Here is an 18,006-nt window from a genome sequence, read left to right on the forward strand (position 1 = left end):
ATCTCTGCCCAGGCTTCCCTCACGCTCTTCTTGGCAGGGTTTCATTTTGGTTTTGCCCAAAATGGGAAAGAAAAGCTCCATGCCAGAAGGCTCAGTAAACTTGAGAGGCCATGGCTCAGAGTAAAGTATGTATGTGGTTTTAATTGACACCCATTTTAAAAGTGTCGGTTACTGATAGCAAAACACCCACACGGTTTACATTCCTGCTCACAAAGGTTTCACACATGAAACCCATGGTGTTTTCCTTCCTATTATCATCTTTTCATAGCATGTAATCCCACTCAACTTTAAAAAAAGTTATTTTGCCTTCATTTGATCTGTCATCATGGGGTGGTTTTCCTTCTCTCACACACACCAAAGCAACCCCTCCTTTCTCTCTCTCTCACTACACACACACACACACACACACACACACACACACACACACACACACACACACACTTCAATGTGGGCTTGCCCTTCAAAAGCCAAAAACAACAAGATCAAAAAGTTGTTAGTGGAGCAGATGTCAAGTGGTCCCCCTGGACTCCTACTTAACCCCTTCCAGAGATCTGACTGGACCCTGACAAGGAATTGATTTGGTGAGGAAAGCAGAGGGCTTGGTAAACATGGCCCCACCTCTCCTTATAAATCTCCAAAAGGACCGACTGCCATGATTCGACACAACTGCCATCTTCTCCCAGGGAAATGTGCACACAAACTGCTTATCAGAAGGACACTTTAACTGTGAACATGCTTTGCTAACTGAGGTTGTTTATGACTCAACGTAATAAAACGTGATGTTGCAAACTGGAAGCATTTTCCTTGTTTTGTTTCCTTAGACCTTCCTCTCTTCCTACTCTAGAATTGTTACCTAAAACCAGGTGTGTGAAATGTATGAGTGGAAGTTAAGCAATCGGGGCCTTTTATGTACATGACAGAGATATATGGGGAATTTTAAGACCTAATGATTACAAATGGGCAGGAAATTAGCATGAAGGAACTTTTCCTTATCTTACCTCTAAACACAGCATGTATCACCGAGATATCATATTAGACTAGGGCCATATTGAGATGATCTGTAACTCTTTCATACAGTTAAAAAAAAATTGCCAGCTGTTGTGAAGGTCCTCACCGGCATCATCTCAAATTGCAGCTCTTTCTAAAACTAGGGGGTTATTAACCAAGTTGCATATATACAATTAGATGACAAGATGGCCATTTTATGAAGGTGCTTTGTTGGAACAAGCTTCCCAAATACTGACAGTGATCAGAATGATCAAGTTATTTTCCTATAATCAGATAACTTTGACTTCAAATGAGTGACCACTTGGTGAAATAGCAACTATGTTTGTAAGTAAAATATGCACTGTGACGTAGCATGGGACCGATTTCCAACCCCCTGAACCAAAAGTTCTGTGGTCACTGCATAGCCCTCAAAGATGTAAGCAACCTCCTTGCCTTAAAAAAAGAAAGCTACTTAAAAAAAAAAAAATACATTAAAAAAAGAAAGCTACCTTCCATGTGGCTTTAGATTCATGCTCTTTTTAATCAAAAGCATTTGATGGTCATTAATTACATGTTTGTCACAAACTCCAGGCTGTTTCAAACAATGTTCTTTGAACTGGAGTATCATGTTCAAGTGCACTCCCAGTCGACACTGGGTTTTATTGCGCTTTTACTTCACCTTTTCCCCAGTGTCAAGCGATTCAGGTTGCAAAGGGGCTGAAAAGCGTCAGCAGGAGGAAGTCTGGGGGGGATGATGGACAGTGGGGTTTGTAACTTTCCAAGATGTGGGCTGCCATATTTCAGGGGGCAGGGCCCAATGACAGGTCTGCTTTCATTTACTTGTGCATGAATGCTTTGGTCCCGGAGCTCAGTTATGGAGTTTGACATCTCCCAAGGTGCTCCAGAAAGCCATTTTCAGGCCAAAATGGGCCAAATGACAACTTAATCATAACCAGGAGATGCAGCATGACGATGCAGTTGGCCACCATGAGCACCCCTTTCCTGAAACCCAGTCTGCCACCACTGGTCTTTGTTGGAGGCAGAACGTAAGCCCGTAGGAGCAAGACTAACATGAAAGAGGCCACAACAGTGCAACAGAAAGGTAAGAACCACCCACACGTAAGGGAGACAACAACCTAGAATCCTAGGTTCTGTCCTAACACCAGGCCATGTCACGTTCAGTGTCTGCTGTTCCCTTAGCCAGACCTGTGGCAAACAGCGAGCATGGCCACTGATGATGACGGTAACAGCGCCCTACAGCTTCTGTCCTCTGTGCCTTTGCTCAAGCGCATTCCTCCTCCTGGAATCCCCTCCTCTTTCTCCTGTCTAAATCCAACCTATATGTCTAGGTCCCAGCTCTCTCCCAAGAGCTTTCTTAACATCACCCACATGTCCTCTGGGGTCTCTTTCTCCTCAGGGGCATAGTTAGACTTGACCCAGTGCCTAGTTCCCTATCTTGGGTTGGCATGAAGTTCTCCTCCCAATAGCCACCAGTTCCCATCACTCAGATCTTCCCACTTCACCCTCCTCGTTGTGCACTGCCTCCAGGATATCTCCATCCTGCCTCACTTAGAGCCAGAACATACAACTCAGTCCAGTAAACATATGTTCATGAAGCATTTAAGCACATCTGTAGGCATTAATGAAGGTTCAGCAGTTCTCAGGGAAGAATTACATTCAGAAGCATGCAACCTTGGGTTCCTCCTGGCTCCAAGCCAAGCTCTCTCTCCTTCCCTCCTTCCTTCCCCCACTCTTCCCCTGTCCCACAACCAACACATTTTTTGCTTTCTCCTACATACGGCAATTCATTCAGGACACCTGTGATCCCAGTTTCCACCCACAATTATTTGTCAAGAATCTTGGACAAGTAACATTCTTGAAAGAGAAAGCAATTACCCTGAACAAAATTCCTCTGAAAACCATTTTTACCACTTGCGTTGCCTTCAGATTTAGTATCCCTCCCAACGTTCCGTGTTGTATGCCTGTATGCCACTGACCTTTATCTAACAATGTATCATCTATTTTGTATCTGAGCTTTTTACACGTGCATCTTGTGCTTCTGTTATTTTCAGAGTTCTGGGAAGTAGAAACCCTGCACACTCATTTTTGTATTTCTTTAGAGTACCTAAAGCACATTGTTTTAGCCCTATAGGATTCTCAGAAATTTGTGGAATTGTACCAAAGTGTAAAACGGTGCATCATTCTTCCCAGTAACCACCAAATAGTTGAGTTTTCTTAAAGTGGCATTCTTAGAAAGTAAGCTCAAATACCACCCACCACCACTGCCATATAATTAGAATCCAAATAGAACAGACATAGATGCGGTTTGGAGAAACTAGTCAAATATGCTATTAAAAACAATAATAAAGTTTTTCATTTCAAATAATTCATCTTTCAGATTCAATCTAAATCTAATTATCCTCTATGGTTTAATATTCCCTCCACAAGTTTTTAAATTGACCTTTAATTTCTTTATGATAAACACTTCTATTTATTTATATATTTTATATAAATTTATATATTATATGATAAATATGATATATATTATATATTTACATACCTAAAAACACCAGTATCTGAAGTTTTTCTGCAATATGTTGTTTCCACTCATTCTTACTTACAATGACTTTCTCCCTAAAATGTTTAGTGAATAATGACAGTAAGTTGCTTATTTTGCTAAATGGAATGAAAGTGGTTTTCTCAAGGCAGGATTTACATTTGCTTCTATCAGAAGATTGGGGTAAGGGGACCTACTATACTGTTACCACTTTAAACTGAATTCTTAGGTGTTGGTCAGACCATGCAAGTAGTGTGAATTTAGGCTGCAAATATGACTGAGGGGCACTGTGGTTACAACTTCTCAGGAATTTTGATTTTTCTTCCTCTGCTAAACAATTGAGAAATTTCCTTCCAGTTCTCAGTGGAGGGATGTGAGGTGGATTGGGAGCAAGGTTTGTTTTTAGTTTCTCCTAACGCTGAAGGTCAACAAGTCCCAAGCAGGATAATTAAAAAGGAACCCACACTGAGGTACTTCAGAACACCTAAGTCTAAAGGAAGATCTTAAAAGCAATCAGAGAAAAAAGACTAATTGTATTCAAGGGTGTGGCTGTTTGGCTGAGAGCTACAAAGCAGGCTGAACAAAAGTAACCGATGTTCAATGTTCTGGAAGTCAAAAAATTGCCAACCTCAAATTCCATACCTGACAAACTATCCATGAAGAATGAAGACACTTTCAGGCAAACAAAATCTTAGAGAACTTGCAACTAGCTTAAGTAAATTCTAAAGGATGTAATTCAGGTAGAAGTAAAGTGATTCCAGATGGCAGATTAGAGATACAGCAAGAATGAAAAGCAAAGAACGTAACAAATATATGGGTAAAGTTAAATGAACATGAGTCATATTAAATAAAAATGATAATGTCTTTTGATAAAAAATAAAATAAGCAATCATAGTATATAATTCAGGACTAGGGTAAATGGAGTTAATGTCTTCTAAAGGACTTCTTCTTGTTTGAAAAGAAGATATGGGGGCGCCTGGGTGGCGCAGTCGGTTAAGCGTCCGACTTCAGCCAGGTCACGATCTCGCAGTCTGTGAGTTCGAGCCCCGCGTCGGGCTCTGGGCTGATGGCTCAGAGCCTGGAGCCTGTTTCCGATTCTGTGTCTCCCTCTCTCTCTGCCCCTCCCCCGTTCATGTTCTGTCTCTCTCTGTCCCAAAAATAAATAAACGTTGAAAAAAAATTTAAAAAAAAAAAGATATGGATTGATTTACCTTAGTAAATGAGACATGAATATACTAATTTCACAACTAATCACTACAAGAGCAGAGAGAGTCTAGTAAAAGATAAAATGAAAACATGAACTCAAAAAGGCCAGTAAAGAAAATAAGAGAGACATATCATGGCTCAGTCAGTTAAACCTCCAACTCTTGATTTCAGCTCATGTCATGATCTCATGGTTTGTGAGATTGAGCTCTGTGTTGTGCTCTGCACTAACAGAGCAGAGCCTGCTTGGGATTCTCTCTCTCTCTCTGCCTCTCCCTGCCTCTCCCCTGCTCACACTCCCTTTCTCTCCTTCTCTCTCAAAATTAGTAAACATTTTTAAAAATGCCTTTAAAAAAGAGAACAAAAGATCAGACTAATAGACCAAATAAAACCTACAAAATATGATATAAATTCAAATGTATCAATAATTACAGGGGAGCCTGGGTGGCTCAGTCGGTTAAGCAGCTGATTTCAGCTCAGGTCATGATCTCACAGTTCACGAGTTCAAGCCCTGCATCAGGCTCTGTGCTGACAGCTCAGAGCCTAGAGCCTGCTTTGCATTCTATTGTCTCACCCTCTCTCTCTGCTCCTCCCTCGGGTGTGCTCTCTCTCAAAAATAAACATTTAAAAAAAGAAATAATAACAATAATAATTACAATACATGTAAATGGACTATATGATCCAATTAAATCAAGATTTACATACCAGATTTTTAAAGCAAAAATACAACAATGGAATTTTCTCACCCATTATATTATCAAAAGGAGAACTAAAATCGATCTACAATTACACTTGTCAGAGAAACCATACTCAACATTTTGTTTTTCCTTTTAACTTTTTTCACAAAGGCAAACATACATCTTTCTATATTATAATATATAAACATTTTCTGACTTTTGTCTCTTAAAAGCATCATGAATATATTTTCATATGCTTTCGTAGTCATTCACAGACATGTGCAACCCAGTGAAAAATGTGAGTCAAATCGCATATTCTTAGCTCAGGCCATGCTCAGCCCTCTTGTTTCAGCTCTTATACTATAGATACTAGTCCTTTTCACAGTCTAGCACCATGTTTTTCACATTTCTAATGCTTTTTCTTTGTGATTCTGCTGTTCAAAATGCTCCCCCCAAGCTCAAGGCTGAAGTGCTGTCTAGTATTCCTATGCACAAGGTTTTGATATACATTATGGAGAAAATACATGTGTTCATGAAAACTATTAGATATTAAAGCAACTAAACACTACACAAACAAGTGTTAATATATTACATGTTCACAGATTGGAAGAATATGGTTAAAATATCCATACTACATAAAGCCACCTATAGATTCAATGCCATCCCTACTGACATTTCAATGGCATTTTTCACAGAAATAGAATAATCCTAAAAATTATATGGAACCACAGAAGACCCCAAGGAGCCAAAGCAATGTTGAAAAAGAAGAACAAAGCATCACACTCCCTAATTTCAAATTGTATCACAAAACTATAGCAATCAAAAAGTATGGTATTGGCCTAAGAACACATAGAACAAAACAGGAAGCCCAGAAGTAAACCCACTCATACACAGTCAATTTATTACAAAGGAGGCAAAAATATACAAGACAGAAAAGATGGTCTCTTCAGTAAATCGTGTTGGGAAAACTAGAGAGCCACTTGCAAACAAGTAAAACTGGACTCTGACACCATACACAAAAAGTAACTTAAACTGGATTAAAGGCTTGAATTTGAGACCTGAAACCATAAAATTCCTAGAAGAAAACATAGGCAATAAGCTCCTTGACATCAATTTTTATAAGGATTTTTTGGATATGACACAAAAAGCAAAAATAATCAAGAGGAACTATGTCAAATTAAAAAGCTTGTGCATGGCAAAGAAAACCAACCACAAAATGAAAAGGCAATCTGTTGAATGGGATAAAGTATTTTCAAAACATTTATCTGAAAAAGGGTTAATATCCAAAATATATAGAAGAATGTATAGAAATCAGTATCAAAAAAACCAATCTGATTAGAAAATGGGCAGAGGATCTAAATAGACATTTTTCCAAAAAAGGCTACAGATGACCAATAGGTACATGAAAAAATGCTCAACATCCCTAACCATCTGAGAAATGCAAATCAAAAACAATAAGATATCACCTCACACCTGTTAAGATGGCTATTACCAAAAAGACAATAAATAACAAGCATTGGTGAGGATGTAATGAAAAGCAAACATGGGGCGCCTGGGTGGCTCAGTCGGTTAAGCAGTCAACTTCACCTCTGATCATTATCTCACGATTCTTGAGTTCAAGCCCCGCATTGGGCTCTGTGCTGACAACTCAGAATCTAAAGTCTGCTTCAGACTTTGTGTCCCTCTCTCTCTGTCCCTTCCCTGCTCACACTCTGTCTCAGTCTCTCTCAAAAATAAACATAAAAAATTTTTTTTAGTAATAAAGAAAAGGGAATACTTGGACGCTATTTGTAGGAATGTAAATTGATGAAGTCACCATGGAAAACTGTATGGAGTTTCTTCAAAAAATTAAAAATTGCCAGAGACCATGGGGGAGGGGAAAGGGAAAAAAAAGTTAGAGAGGGAGGGAGGCAAACCATAAAATACTCTAAAAACTGAGAATAAACTGAGGGTTGATGGGAGGGAGGGGAAAGTGGGTGATAGGCATTGAGGAGGACAACTGTTGGGATGAGCACTGGGTGTTGGATGGAAACCAATTTGACAATAAATTTCATATTTTTTAAAAAAGAAAAAATTGGAGGAAAGAGATAATAAAAATCTAGAGCTAACTACTTTTAACATCTTGTAGTAAAAATCATATATATCCATATTTGCTCATAAAAAGATATAAAGCAAAAAAAAATTAAAAATTATACCGTATGATCCAGCAATTCCACTTAAGGGTATTTATCTAAAGAAAACAAAAACACCAACTCAGAAGGATATTTGCACCCCAATGCTCACTGCAACATTATTTACAACAGTCAAGGCACGGAAACGACCTCAATGTCCATCTATAGATGAATGGGTAAGGAAGAATTGGATATATACACAATGGAATATCATTCAGCCATGTCAAAGAATGAAACCTTGCCATTTGACAACATGGATAGACCTTGAAGGAATTATGCTAAGTGAAATATGTCAGACGGAGGAAGACAAATACCATATGATCTCACTTGTATGCAGAATCTAAAAGCAATTTTTTTTTCAACGTTTATTTATTTTTGGGACAGAGAGAGACAGAGCATCAACGGGGGAGGGGCAGAGAGAGGGAGACACAGAATCAGAAACAGGCTCCAGGCTCTGAGCCATCAGCCCAGAGCCCGACAAGGGGTTCGAACTCACGGACCGCGAGATCGTGACCTGGCTGAAGTCGGTCGCTTAACCGACTGCGCCACCCAGGCGCCCCTAAAAGCAATGTTTTAAAGAAATTTTTAAAAAGCTCATAGATCAGCTTGATGGTTGCCCAAGGAAGGGTAGGGAGTGGGCAAAATGAAACCAGTGGGTCAAACGATATAAACTTCCAGTTATAAAATAAATGAGTCATGAGAATGTAACATACAATATGATGGCAATAGTAATAATACAGCATTGTATATTTAAAAGCTTGCTGTCACGCAACTTGCAGATGGGTGCACTATGACCACCACAGTCAAAAGGAGTCCATCCTTCATCTTGTGTTGAGACTTCATGGTGGTGCTAGGAACTCATCTTCTACTCCCAAAGAAAGTAAGTGTAAGAGATAGAAGGATAAGTTGGTGGTCCTGAATAGTCTAACATTGAGGAGAAAGGCGAGATCTATTGCCTTCCTCATACATACCCCTTCAGATCAATGGGGTGCTTAGCCCTTTATCGGCAGCCATTTTGACCACACTGTGGTGAATGCCTGACTTACTGCTTCAACAAACCAGAAAACAAGTCACTGTCTATGTGTTAATAAAATAAATGAATTTAGGAAAAAGGCAGCCTTCATTATCAACATGTTCCTCTACCTCAATGATAAAACCCAGACGTGCTGGTTTAAGCTGACCACAAAATAGCTGCAGCCTACCCATCCCACCACACCCCTATATGAGTCCTGATACAGCCACATAATCTCATCATCGGTCCCCAGGTACCTGTCTCCCTGCCCTCATTTAGTAACCACTTTGCTCCTTTTATGTTTCCTCTTCATTCTGTCTAAATTCTTCCCATCCATCAAGGTCAAGTTCAAGTCCCCATTTCCTCCATAAAACAGCTTTCCAACTACACCAACACACTTACTGTCAACAGGCAGATCAGGAAAAACTGGAGCAAAAAAAAAAAAACAAAAAAACAAAAAAACAAGAGGGGACCTCTCAACTGATGAAGGGAGCAAGGCAGCAAAAAACAGGGGCGGGGGGGGGGGAGGGGAAGGGGACAATGTGCCCAATTTAAATTTTCCAGTAAATCTTTGTCTTGCTTCCCAACTTGGCTGTTCATTCTTTCTATCAGTTTTTTCTCCATGGACTGCTCCCTTAATTCTGGGTCTTATAATTGCATACTCTGGTTGTGAATATCCATATTTGCTTTCTGAGTATTCAGGTTGTGTCCCACTTCCTCATTTTCTACTCTGTGGTCCACTCACTAGGCTACAACCTGACTTCCCCAATCCACTAGTAATAGTTCACAGAACATCAGAAATTTGGTCCATATGGTACCATCATGTATTATGGAAAAAATACACAAGCTTAACCCCTGTCTTACCAACTAGATTACAAATTCTTTCAAGGTAGCTTTTTATGTGCCCACAGTTTTTAGACGAGGTAATGATAATGATGACATTAATAATAGAATATAAAACATCTGAGTTCTTGCTGTGTCCCTGAAACCATGCCAAGAGTTTTATAAGCATTACCCATTTAGCTCCCATAGCAAATTTTCCCAATATTATTGTTCCTTTGTTTTCTATTCAAGATGAGAAAACTGAAGCCAAAGAGTAAATGATGCCAGTAAGATATTTAAATCTAATTAATAAACATTTACAATGAAATAAGAAAGAAATATTATCAATTTTTCTTTCAGATTCCCAAAGAGAATACATACAACCCTATAACTTTTTTATCTTTTCTTGACAACTTTATAAAATTATCATAGAGTCAAAAGGGAGGGATTAATCTCAAAGGAATTTCCAGCTTTCTGAAACAGTCAACTTTACAAAAATGTCCTAAACCCCCAAATACAAGAAAAAAAGGTCTTTAGTCACATAGGGAGCCTTAAAAATCATATATATGTATATTGTTTAAGATTTCATTACTATAGTAAGAGCTTCTGGTTGCCATTGAAATGAAGAAAGGCTGTGCCATATAGTACAGTATTTAGTAAAAATAATTTTAAAGAGATGTCCTCCACATTTCTCAGTGAGTATTAAAGAGGGTTGTTACAGAAAGAATTGGGTCTCCCCCCAACCCCACCAGTTCCTAACTTGCACCCCAAACCATAATGTGACTATATCAGAGACAGGGTCTCCATGGAGCAAACGAAGGTTGAATGAGGTCCCAAGGGTGGGACCCAATTCAATAGGACCAGTGTCCTGATAAGAAGAGGAAAAGGTATCAGGATGTACACAGGCACACACAGAGGAAAGGCCATGTGGGGTACAGCAAAAAGGCATCCGTCTTCAAGACAAAAACACAGACTTCACCAGAAACCAACCCTGCTGGCAACTTGATCTGGGAATTCCAGCCTCTAGAGCTATGAAAAATAAATAAATTTCTGTTTTGTAAGCCAAAGAAAGAAAGGGGAAGAAAGAGAGGGAGGGAGGGAGAAAAGGAGAGAGGGAGGAAGGAAAAAAGGAAGAAAGAAGGAAGGAAGAAGGAAAGGGACAAAGAAAACATGAAGACAACAAGTTTATGAGAAAGTACATTCTCTTTTTCTAGGTAATAATAGTCTGTTGACAAAAAAAAAGTTAGATTCTAGACTTGTACTTCACCTCAAATAAATACTGCACAAGTTAAATTCACAACATTAGCATACCAGAGAAAAACACTATAAAAGTATTCAACACTTATCAGGTGGTTTTTCTGGCAAAGAGAGCCAAAATATCTATTTGGTAAGCAATCTATAGCTTTCAGCAATGAAAATGCAATCTAGTCTGTGAAGCTACGTAACTCCTTCCCCAAACAGAACTGGACTGCCTACCTACCTACAATACTCATATGTCCTTGGCAAATCATGCTTTTCTTATGTTTGGACACTACCATATGTTTTTGGTCCAGCGTGAAGCTTAGGAAAATTGAGGGGTGGCAGACATCCGTATAGCTAGCCAGTCCACTGGAATTAGCAACAGTGACCACAGCCTCAACGTGACACTGGCTTTGCACTGGATGTTGATTATACAGCCTTCATTATATAGCATTGATTATACTGCTGCCAAAGGGGCTATACTGTTCCCATATGATTTCACTTAAGACTAAGAGCTCTTCCAGGTACTTCTAAAGATAATGCCAGTAAATCCTGGAAAATAACACTTTCAAGTAATTGTGACAGCAAGACCAACAACAAGGTTTCAGAATTTGAAGTGAATAGCAATTGAAGAGTATACGCAGTCCTGACCTACCACATTGCCCCAGTGTACTCCCTTCCAGAATGTAAGATGCCTGCGCTTAGTATTCAGGTGACTGCTGGGAACAGTGAGTCTTAGATGACCTAGGATGTAACTGTAATTCTCTTCCCACTCAGGAAGGTGGGGGGAAAAAACTGAGTAAAATCTGAAGAAAGTCATATCAAGAAAAAAAGCTAGAGATTTTTTTCCTCTATGTTCTAAATCAAAACTCGCCAAGTCAGTTTACTAGTAGGTAAATTCAAAACCCAATTTCAGATTTGGCACTAGCAATGTGAAGTGAACCAGTGAGCTCAGTGAGTGGATAAGTGAGCTGGATTCTGGTCTCTCCTCTCCTGAACAAACCTGTATTGGTAGTAAGTCAATGAGATGTGTTCCAGCAAAACAAATCAACATTTCAATCATCTTCCCAATGTGTGGAACCACCAATTCAATCACCCAATAGCTAATGAGAACTGTCATAAAATTACCCAATGATGCCTATGTCATCATTTGCCTTTTATTATAGCCTACATTTCCTGTCACCAAAATAAGGACAATATCTGTTTCTTCAGGACAGCAATAAGCTAGATAGTAAGGGTGGAGGTATCTAACAAGCATTTCTTATCTGCAGTAAGTGTTTCAAAAAAAAAGAAAGAAAGACAGAAATTATGTAAGTTGTAGAGTTGGCATCAGTGGATTAAATTCCCACCAGATCCAGACAGAGAGTTGGATCCATGTTGCTTCAAATTTAGATTTATTTATTTCACAGAACTCCTCCAGTTCATGTGTTGTGAATGGCGTGACCAGCTCTTTCCAGCTTTCCCGGGACTGTCTTGCTTTTAGTACTCCAAGTCACACATGCTGGGCCCCCAGTTAGGGTGACTACCTTGACCCGCTTTGTCTGAGGCGGGATCAGTTTTAAAACTCCAAGTCCCACCTCCCAGAAATGCCCTCAGTCCTACAAAAACCAGGATGGCTGGTCAACCTAGTTGCAACACACACAAAAATAAATGTATGTTATAGCCCTCCATTTTACCTCTCTTGAAAAATCTGTGCTTTCCTGGTACCTATAAGCATGTATGAACAATGATAGTACTAGACAAACAGAATGCACAACAAACCCTAATAGCCCTTTTTGTGTGCGTAATTCTCACAATAAACTTGTAAAGAAGATAAGCAATGTAATTTCCACGTTTTATAGATGAGACAACTAAGGGGCAAAGAAGGAACTTTTTCAAAGTCAACTTATTAATTAGAAAATAAGCTGGAGGAAGTAATGCTGTGACTCAAAGATGAGACAGATCCATTTTCTCCCAGTTAACAGGAAAGAGACGGACAGGTGGGCTGGGATATGAGAACGGCTCTGTACCATGTGAATTCAGAGACGCGGCTTCCTCCTACTTTGCTCCACCATTCTGTATGTTGCAGTCCCCATCTGTGTGATGGGAGTTGGCTCCTCAATGCCACGTCAGTGTTTCAGCCCTTAAGAATGAGTACAGGTAAGGGGTGAAAGGCTAGTGATTTCCTTTAAGGAGGTGAGGCTGTTATCTCACATGTCACCTCCACCCACATTCCAAATGGTGAGAATTTTGTCATTTACCCGCACCCCAATTTGAAAGGTCTGGGAAATACTGTCCCAAGGTGGAGAGCTATGTGCCTCATTCTTCTACATGCAAAAGAATTAAGGGGAAATAAATACTTGGGGATAATTAATGATCTCCAGCGATTACATAGCTGGTGTTTGGGATTGCTGGGATCAGAACCTAAGTCTGTCAGAATCTACAGACCACACTTCTTCCCCTATGCCTTGCTACCCCTACAACTATTTTGCTGTTTTGCAAGGAAGTATGTAAGCCAACAGAAGTGCTTCTCAAAGCTTATCTTAAGGAAAACAAGACATTCCAAGCACCCTGAGACCACCTTTCCTTCTAAATTATCCTGAATAAGGCTCAAACAAACTATATCCTTTCACTTAAAATCTGACAGAGCCCTACGTCCTGAGTGTGAAGTGAAACCCAAGGCCTGTCAACTTTAAAGTGTGATGTTTACACAAAGATGTGAGCATCAGAGAGCACGGAGGGCCTGCTGGAGAAAGAGCAAAATATTGCGGATGGTTTCTCTAGCCGAGTCCCTCAGGAATGAGGAGGTGGGCCTGCCTGTGGGCATACCGAGGAAACAAATCCTGCCAGTACTATCAATAAGGGAACAGTTTAGGACTCAGCTCTCACTGGGGACGTTACCCAGAAAGAATATTCCTGATGAGAAAGTGGGTTAGGTTGCTTTTTAGATTTTTCAATTACTTTTGAAGGTAACATGAGCCTGAAGATGGAATTTCACTTTGAGTTTATCCTAGCTTCTGTTGCTCTGAACAAACCTAATTGACACAAGACAAAGCTATCTGTTGTCACTGTTATTCTCATCCCACTTGGTTTTCTCATTATTCATAGCAGCTTCCAGCTCCTTCCCTGCACTCTCGACTCATTACTGAACCCCTTAGAATTCCAGCCTCTAACACACCAGCTTTGTAAGATTGCTGTGAGGAAGTAAGGACTCAAAAAGGATGGGTCTGCAAAACAGTCACTCCTTTAAAAAGGACAAAGAAAATCAGAGGCTTGTTGCTGGAAAAGGTATCAAAAAAGAGTGTCACAGGCTACATTTTTGTTTTCCATTTAAAAATAACATTGGTTTCTAGAGCCCCATGGAATAAACATATATTCTTATCATGTTGTACACACACACATGCACACATAGCATACACCAAGCCAATGACAAGTGCACCATGGGATGGTAAAAGGGGAGAAACAGCCTAGTGGAAACCTGTATTACCAAAGAAGTGCTTACCCAAGCTGGCCCAACCACCTTTATCGGAACTGTTATGTCAGCAATCCTACTTCTGTTTGCTTGTTTTTGATAACAAGAGAAAATGAGAAGTCTCTGAACCATTTATTTAACATTACTAATAGTAACAAACATTTCCAAGTAGCATACATCCGAATAAATGGGATTCCCTTTATCAGTACTCATGCCTACCTGGACATGTTTACAGTTTCTGTAGATATCACATACACACATACACACCATCATTTCTTCGTCATTCAAAGCCACATTCAGATTTTTCACACTTGCTCCAAGGACCAACGAGCTATCTTTTGACTGGTCTACTAGATAGTTTAAATTCCTTTTCCCATATAATGTTTTGATGATATAGGCTTTTGAAGTCATGGGGAAAAAAAAAGAAATGTTTTCACATCCCTTAAACAAATGTCTACAGACCCTGTACCTATGTTTTAAGGTTGGAGCAATTTGTTTTCCTCTAGTAAAGGCAGGTAAGAATATAAAAATGGAGAGGCAGAGCAGGAGGATGGTGACAGAGTAGGAGGACCCTAGGCTCATCTCATCCCACCAACACAATTAGGTAACTATCAAATCATCCTAAATACTTCAGAAATTGACAAAACAAATTACACAACTAAAGGTAGAGAACAGGACACACTGAAGAAGGCAGGAAGTGCAGAGACATGGTTTAGGGGAGAAAGGAATCACAGCTGCAATGGGGGGGGGAGCAGGCAGGAGCTATTGTCATAGAGAAGGAGAAGAGGGAGGGGGAGAGAGGGAGACAGAGGGGAGGAGAGAGGGAGAGAGAAGAGGAGAGAGAGGGAGGGAGGGAGGGAGGGAGGGAGGGAAGGAGAAACACACAGGAGAACACACAAAGAAAATGTTTCCCCAAAGCCACTGGATTGGAAAAGAAAAAAGGCTAAAATTCATGAGTTCTTGCAAACATCAGGACTCAAGGCCTGGACTTGATGAGCAAGCTTGACTCGGATAGAGACCAGAGTGCATTGTGCTGCTCCAGGAGAGAAGACAAACAACCCAGGGGGTACACAGCATGGAAACAGCCATCAGTATAATGCCTGGGACACACAGGAGAGACATTATTCACTCTCCTCGGAGCACATCCTTGAGAGACAGCATTCACAGAGACAAAGGAGCGGGCTCCAGAAACAAAGAAGCTGGCCAGTGGCATTTCCCTCCCCCACTCCTCAGCATAAACACAAAGCCAAGGCGGAAAACAGCAAAGTGCTGACACTGGCGGCCTAACTTGCTTACACCAAGCCCAAAGCCCCTGGGCTCCAGTGGAACCGCCCTTTTCAATCATGCTTACCTCAGTCCCAGCCCAGTAGGCCCCTCCTCCAAAAGACCCGCACAAACCTATGCTTACACCACATTTCCAACCAGAGTTCTACAGGGTCTCAGTTCTGGTGGAGGTAGTATCAGGTCTCATTTCACAAGCAGACCAGAGCACACCTAGTTAAAACTCACTACATTCAGGACAGGGGCTAAACACTGCCCACAGCAGGCAAGAAGAGCCTCTGCAGATGACTGGCCTGAAGGACAGCACAGCCAGAACACAATAACAGAGCATTATGTAGCATACACCAGAGACACTCCCTGAAGCACCAGACCCTGGGTACTACATGACCTCTTCTTCATAAAACCATTACTTTCAGGAGCAGGAGCTATAACTGGCTTTTCTAACACAGAAAAGAGGGCACAGACTTAGACAAAATGTCTAGACAGAGGAATTCACCCCAAATGAAAGAACAGGATAAGGCCATGGCCAGAGATCTAAGTGAAAGAGATATAACTAACATGCCTGATGCAGAATTTAAAGTAACTATCATAAGGATACTCAATTGGGCTTAAGAATACAAGACATCAGAAAAAAAAAAAAAAAAGAATACAAGACATCTGTGAGACCCTTACCACAGAGATAAAGTTAAAAAATATTCATAGGGGCACCTGCATGGCTAAGCTGGGTAAGAAGCCAACTCTTGATGTAAGTTCAGGTCATGGCCTCATGGTTCATGAGTTTGAGCCCTGCATCCGGCTCTGCATTAACAATGCAGAGCCTGCTTCAGATACTCTGTCTCTCTCTCTCTCTGCCCCACCCCAGCTCATGGTGTCTCTCTCTCTCAAAATAAATAAACTTAAAAAATAATAACACAGATGAAGAGTGCAATAAATGATATTAGAAATATGCATGATGCAATCAACAGCAGTCTGGAAGAAACAGAGGAATGAATTAAAGGCCTAGAACACAAAGTAATGGAAAGCAAGAAAGCTGAACAAAAGAAAGAAGAACTATGCAAAATAAAAACAGACTTAGAGAACTCAGTGACAAACATAGTAACTACCAAACGTAGTAACATTCTTATTATAGGAGTCCCAGAAGAATAAGAGAGAAAAGGGGGCAGAGTATTTGAAGAAATAATTGCTGAAAACTTCCCTTATCTGGGGAAGGAAATGAATATCCAGATCCAGGAGGCAGAGAACTCCCAACAAAATCAACAAAAGCAGGCCAACACCAAAAGACATTATAATTCAATTTGCAAAATAAAGTGACAAAGAAAAAAATCTCAAAATCACAAGACAAAAGAAGTCCTTAACTTACAAGAGAAAAACCCCTAAGGCTAGCTGGAGATTTTTCAACAGAAACTTGGGAAGCCAGAAGGGAGTGGCATGATATATTCAAAGTGCTGAATGGGAAAAATATGCAGCCAAGAGTACTGTATCTTGCAAGGCTATCTTTCAGAATAGAAGGAGAGATAAAGATTTTCCCAAACAAAAACTAAAGGAGTCCATTACCACTAGACCAAGCCCTGCAAAAAATATTAAAGGGGACTCTTAAGTGTAAAGGAGAGACCAAAAAGCACAGTATAAAGGCAAGAAATGCAAAGGCAATAAAAATGAGTATTTCTGTAAAAATCAGTCAAGGAACTCCAAAAAAAAAAAAAAGGGGGGGATATAAATGTACCTAAAATGTGGGGAGAACAGGAGAAAAGAATGGGTTCAAACTTGAACAACCATCAGCTTAATATAGATTGCTATGTGCAGAAGAGGTATAAATAAACACAATGGTAACCATATATCAAAAACCACTAATAAACATGCAAAGAATAAAGAGAAAGAAATCCAAATATATCACTCAAGAAAAACAGCAAAACATGAAAGGGAGAAAGACAACAAAGGATCAGAGAAAGTCTCCAGAAAGAACGACAAAACAATTAATAAAAATGACAATAAAAACAAATATTTATCAATAATTACTTTGAATGTAAATGGACTACACACTCCAATCAAAAGTCTTGGATGTCAGAATGGATTTTAAAAAACAAGACCTATCTATATGCTGCCTTCAAGAGACACATTTTAGACCTAAAGACACCTGCAGGTTGAAAGTGAGGGGATGGAGAAACTGGGTATCAAAAGAAAGCTGGATAGCAATATGTGTATCCAACAAACTAAACTTTAAAACAAAGACTGGGGGCACCTGGCTGGCTCAATTGGTAGAGTATACAACTATTGGTCTCAGGGCTGTGGGTTCAGGCTCCATATTGGGTGTACAGATTACTTTAAAAAAATAAGATCTTTAAAATAAATAAATAAATCACTAACGAGACAAAGAAGGGCACTATATAATCGCAAAGGGCACAGTCCAACAAAAAGATATAACAATTGTAAATATTTAGGTACCCAACATAGAAGCACCCGAATAGATAAAATAATCAATAATAAATCTGAGGAACTTATTTGATAAGACAATAATACTAGGAGACTTTAACACCACACTCACATCAATAGACAGACCATCTGAATAGAAAATTAAAAAGGAAACAATGGCTCTGAGTGACACACTG

This window comes from Lynx canadensis, chromosome D4 (genome assembly GCF_007474595.2).
Source record: "Lynx canadensis isolate LIC74 chromosome D4, mLynCan4.pri.v2, whole genome shotgun sequence".
NCBI classification, from domain to species: domain Eukaryota; kingdom Metazoa; phylum Chordata; class Mammalia; order Carnivora; family Felidae; genus Lynx; species Lynx canadensis.